The following is a 6,635-nucleotide window of genomic DNA, read 5'->3' on the forward strand; positions in this document are numbered from 1 at the left end:
GCCTTATTTCCTGTGACTCTCTACACCAGGCTAGCACCTATATTAGGATGTAAATAAAAAGATGTCAATGCTAGCCATGTGACAGGGGATCCTTCTCACTGCAATCCCGTTAGGTTATGGTACAGCAATAACTATTGAGTGACCTGATACGTTTTTGGAAGAAGGCTTATGCTAAAGTTAGTGGTAATAATAAACATTCTGAAGAACAGATTCTAACATCTTCATCGTTGCACATTCCTATCAGTTAACCAATAGAGAACTCGAGAATATTATGATCACCCACACCTACAAACAAATGTATAAGTCTCTAATAATGCCCTAGATTCTTTCATTTTAACATCTTTATCTTCAGCTGGATATCCTGCCTAGCCTGCTACCCATTTCAATTCCATGAAAAATGTATCCTATTGCTTGCTCTCACGTCAGATGCCATCATGCTGTAGCTTTATGACATCAGAGGACCTCATGACCAATCGCCCTGGGTGACAACAACACATTACAATGAGACATCAGCAATTCCGCCCTAGTTGACTATTTGCTATTATGACTGCAAGGCAAGGTGGAAGTGTACTGGGAAAGTACTCTGCACCATTGAAAGCACTGGGCTGCCCTTTTGAAAGTGGGTTTGAGTGACAAGAACACAGATTATCCTAAAGAGCAATCCATCTTGAGTATCAGAGTCCCACATACAGAGCGCTGGGAGGCAGGGTAAATAAGCTTCCCGCGTTTCAAAGTAAGTCAATCGCTCTAACATAAGACAACTCATTCCAGCCTCAAAGACACTAATTTCCTGTGATGATAAATTGCTAGCACTAGTGTCTCAAGTAGGATTTTCAGCCTTGTAGACAGTCAACGTCTTTCATAAACTATCATGATGCCAATAGCGTCATTCGCATCGCTTCGGTCTTTACAAATAATATGTATGCGGAAGACCACACTAAAAGGTGCGAAAATCCAGAGCTCACTAAAAATTCAAATCTCAATTTTATTTTTAACCTATCATACTCCTCTCAATCCAAAGCCTTATTTGCTATGACTCTACACCACGCTAGCACCTATATTAGGATGTAAATAAAAAGATGTCTATGCTAGCGACGTGACAGGGGATCCTTCTCACTGCAATCCCGTTAGGTTATAGTACAGCAATAACTATTGAGTGACCTGCTACGTTTTTGGAAGAAGGCTTATGCTATAGTTAGTGGTAATAATAAACATTCTGAAGAACAGATTCTAACATCTTCATTGTTGCACATCCCTATCAGTTAACCACTAGAGAACTTGAGAATATTATAATCACCCACACCCACAAACAAATGTAGAAGTCTCTAATAATGCCCTAGATTCATTCATTTTAACATCTTTGTCTTCAACTGGATGTCCTGTCTAGCCTGCTACCCATTTCAATTCCATGAAAAATGTATCCTATTGCTTTCTCTCACATCAGATGCCATCATGCTGTGGCTTTATGGCATCAGAGGACCTCATGACTGATTGCCCTGGGTGACAACAACACAGGACAATGAGACATCAGCAATTCCGCCCTAGTTGACTATTTGCTATTATGACTGCAAGGCAAGGTGGAAGTGTATTGGGATAGTACTCTGCACCATTGAAAGCACTGGGCTGCCCTTTTGAAAGTGGGTTTGAGTGACAAGAACACAGATTATCCTAAAGAGCAATCCATCTTGAGTATCAGAGTCCCACATACAGAGCGCTGGGAGGCAGGGTAAATAAGCTTCCCGCGTTTCAAAGTAAGTCAATCGCTCTAACATAAGACAACTCATTTCAGCCTCAAAGACACTAATTTCCTGTGATGATAAATTGCTAGCACTAGTATCTCAAGTAGGATTTTCAGCCTTGTAGACAGTCACCGTCTTTCATAAACTATCATGATGCCAATAGCGTCATTCGCATCGCTTCGGTCTTTACAAATAATATGTATGCGGAAGACCACACTAAAAGGTGCGAAAATCCAGAGCTCACTAAAAATTCAAATCTCAATTTTATTTTTAACCTATCATACTTCTCTATGACTCTACACCACGCTAGCACCTATATTAGGATGTAAATAAAAAGATGTCTATGCTAGCCATGTGACAGGGATCCTTCTCACTGCAATCCCGTTAGGTTATGGTACAGCAATAACTATTGAGTGACCTGCTACGTTTTTGGAAGAAGGCTTATGCTAAAGTTAGTGGTAATAATAAACATTCTGAAGAACAGATTCTAACATCTTCATCGTTGCACATTCCTATCAGTTAACCAATAGAGAACTCGAGAATATTATGATCACCCACACCTACAAACAAATGTATAAGTCTCTAATAATGCCCTAGATTCTTTCATTTTAACATCTTTATCTTCAGCTGGATATCCTGCCTAGCCTGCTACCCATTTCAATTCCATGAAAAATGTATCCTATTGCTTGCTCTCACGTCGTAAAGCTACAGCATGATGGCATCTGACATCAGAGGACCTCATGACCAATTGGCCTGGGTGACAACAACACATTACACAGACATCAGCAATTCCGCCCTAGTTGACTATTTGCTATTATGACTGCAAGGCAAGGTGGAAGTGTACTGGGAAAGTACTCTGCACCATTGAAAGCACTGGGCTCTCCTTTTGAAGTGGGTTAGAGTGACAAAAACACAGAGTATCCTAAAGAGCAATCCATCTTGAGTATCAGAGTCCCACATACAGAGCGCTGGGAGGCAGGGTAAATAAGCTTCCCGCGTTTCAAAGTAAGTCAATCGCTCTAACATAAGACAACTCATTCCAGCCTCAAAGACACTAATTTCCTGTGATGATAAATTGCTAGCACTAGTATCTCAAGTAGGATTTTCAGCCTTGCAGACAGTCAACGTCTTTCATAAACTATCATGATGCCAATAGCGTCATTCATATCTCTACAGTCTTTACAAATAATATGTATGCGGAAGACCCCACTAAAAGGTGAGAAAATAAAAAGCTCACTAAAAATTTCAAATCTCAATTTTATTTTTTACCTATCATACTTCTCTCAATCCAAAGCCTTATTTGCTATGAATCTACACCACGCTAGCACCTATATTAGGATGTAAATAAAAAGATGTCTATGCTAGCGACGTGACAGGGGACCCTTCTCACTGCAATCCCGTTAGGTTATGGTACAGCAATAACTATTGAGTGACAAGCTACGTTTTTGGAAGAAGGCTTATGCTATAGTTAGTGGTAATAATAAACATTATGAAGAACAGATTCTAGCATCTTCATTGTTGCACATCCCTATCAGTTAACCAATAGAGAACTTGAGAATATTATAATCACCCACACCCACAAACAAATGTAGAAGTCTCTAATAATGCCCTAGATTCATTCATTTTAACATCTTTGTCTTCAACTGGATGTCCTGTCTAGCCTGCTACCCATTTCAATTCCATGAAAAATTCTCAAGTAGGATTTTCAGCCTTGTAGACAGTCAACGTCTTTCATAAACTATCATGATGCCAATAGCGTCATTCATATCGCTTCAGTCTTTACAAATAATACTTATGCGGAAGACCCCACTAAAAGGTGCTGAGAGCTGTCAGACGCCCTGAACTTCATTCAATGACAAGCAAACCGATTAAATGAGAGTTTAACCTACCATGTAAATTGATCAAGGAAGTCGAAGGCTGAGAACCTTTTTTTGGGGGGGGTCTCAGCAATGCAGAGAAATGGTTTTTGGCATCACTCCCTCTGCTGGTCATTCTGTATAATCTGCAGATGGAAAAGTCCACTGTTAGTCCATTAACAGAACTTGAACATTTCCACACTATGCAACACAACAAATATATTTGTATAGTGTGCCAATAATCAGTACTATGGCGCCTGTAACAATGCGAAAATCCACAGCTCACTAAAAATTCAAATCTCAATATTATTTTCAACCTAGCATACTTCTCTTAATCCAAAGCCTTATTTCCTGTGACTCTCTACACCAGGCTAGCACCTATATTAGGATGTAAATAAAAAGATGTCAATGCTAGCCATGTGACAGGGGATCCTTCTCACTGCAATCCCGTTAGGTTATGGTACAGCAATAACTATTGAGTGACCTGATACGTTTTTGGAAGAAGGCTTATGCTAAAGTTAGTGGTAATAATAAACATTCTGAAGAACAGATTCTAACATCTTCATCGTTGCACATTCCTATCAGTTAACCAATAGAGAACTCGAGAATATTATGATCACCCACACCTACAAACAAATGTATAAGTCTCTAATAATGCCCTAGATTCTTTCATTTTAACATCTTTATCTTCAGCTGGATATCCTGCCTAGCCTGCTACCCATTTCAATTCCATGAAAAATGTATCCTATTGCTTGCTCTCACGTCAGATGCCATCATGCTGTAGCTTTATGACATCAGAGGACCTCATGACCAATCGCCCTGGGTGACAACAACACATTACAATGAGACATCAGCAATTCCGCCCTAGTTGACTATTTGCTATTATGACTGCAAGGCAAGGTGGAAGTGTACTGGGAAAGTACTCTGCACCATTGAAAGCACTGGGCTGCCCTTTTGAAAGTGGGTTTGAGTGACAAGAACACAGATTATCCTAAAGAGCAATCCATCTTGAGTATCAGAGTCCCACATACAGAGCGCTGGGAGGCAGGGTAAATAAGCTTCCCGCGTTTCAAAGTAAGTCAATCGCTCTAACATAAGACAACTCATTCCAGCCTCAAAGACACTAATTTCCTGTGATGATAAATTGCTAGCACTAGTGTCTCAAGTAGGATTTTCAGCCTTGTAGACAGTCAACGTCTTTCATAAACTATCATGATGCCAATAGCGTCATTCGCATCGCTTCGGTCTTTACAAATAATATGTATGCGGAAGACCACACTAAAAGGTGCGAAAATCCAGAGCTCACTAAAAATTCAAATCTCAATTTTATTTTTAACCTATCATACTCCTCTCAATCCAAAGCCTTATTTGCTATGACTCTACACCACGCTAGCACCTATATTAGGATGTAAATAAAAAGATGTCTATGCTAGCGACGTGACAGGGGATCCTTCTCACTGCAATCCCGTTAGGTTATAGTACAGCAATAACTATTGAGTGACCTGCTACGTTTTTGGAAGAAGGCTTATGCTATAGTTAGTGGTAATAATAAACATTATGAAGAACAGATTCTAGCATCTTCATTGTTGCACATCCCTATCAGTTAACCAATAGAGAACTTGAGAATATTATAATCACCCACACCCACAAACAAATGTAGAAGTCTCTAATAATGCCCTAGATTCATTCATTTTAACATCTTTGTCTTCAACTGGATGTCCTGTCTAGCCTGCTACCCATTTCAATTCCATGAAAAATTCTCAAGTAGGATTTTCAGCCTTGTAGACAGTCAACGTCTTTCATAAACTATCATGATGCCAATAGCGTCATTCATATCGCTTCAGTCTTTACAAATAATACTTATGCGGAAGACCCCACTAAAAGGTGCTGAGAGCTGTCAGACGCCCTGAACTTCATTCAATGACAAGCAAACCGATTAAATGAGAGTTTAACCTACCATGTAAATTGATCAAGGAAGTCGAAGGCTGAGAACCTTTTTTTGGGGGGGGTCTCAGCAATGCAGAGAAATGGTTTTTGGCATCACTCCCTCTGCTGGTCATTCAGTATAATCTGCAGATGGAAAAGTCCACTGTTAGTCCATTAACAGAACTTGAACATTTCCACACTATGCAACACAACAAATATATTTGTATAGTGTGCCAATAATCAGTACTATGGCGCCTGTAACAATGCGAAAATCCACAGCTCACTAAAAATTCAAATCTCAATATTATTTTCAACCTAGCATACTTCTCTTAATCCAAAGCCTTATTTCCTGTGACTCTCTACACCAGGCTAGCACCTATATTAGGATGTAAATAAAAAGATGTCAATGCTAGCCATGTGACAGGGGATCCTTCTCACTGCAATCCCGTTAGGTTATGGTACAGCAATAACTATTGAGTGACCTGATACGTTTTTGGAAGAAGGCTTATGCTAAAGTTAGTGGTAATAATAAACATTCTGAAGAACAGATTCTAACATCTTCATCGTTGCACATTCCTATCAGTTAACCAATAGAGAACTCGAGAATATTATGATCACCCACACCTACAAACAAATGTATAAGTCTCTAATAATGCCCTAGATTCTTTCATTTTAACATCTTTATCTTCAGCTGGATATCCTGCCTAGCCTGCTACCCATTTCAATTCCATGAAAAATGTATCCTATTGCTTGCTCTCACGTCAGATGCCATCATGCTGTAGCTTTATGACATCAGAGGACCTCATGACCAATCGCCCTGGGTGACAACAACACATTACAATGAGACATCAGCAATTCCGCCCTAGTTGACTATTTGCTATTATGACTGCAAGGCAAGGTGGAAGTGTACTGGGAAAGTACTCTGCACCATTGAAAGCACTGGGCTGCCCTTTTGAAAGTGGGTTTGAGTGACAAGAACACAGATTATCCTAAAGAGCAATCCATCTTGAGTATCAGAGTCCCACATACAGAGCGCTGGGAGGCAGGGTAAATAAGCTTCCCGCGTTTCAAAGTAAGTCAATCGCTCTAACATAAGACAACTCATTCCAGCCTC

Source organism: Lissotriton vulgaris, chromosome 9 (assembly GCF_964263255.1).
Source record: "Lissotriton vulgaris chromosome 9, aLisVul1.2, whole genome shotgun sequence".
Taxonomy (NCBI): domain Eukaryota; kingdom Metazoa; phylum Chordata; class Amphibia; order Caudata; family Salamandridae; genus Lissotriton; species Lissotriton vulgaris.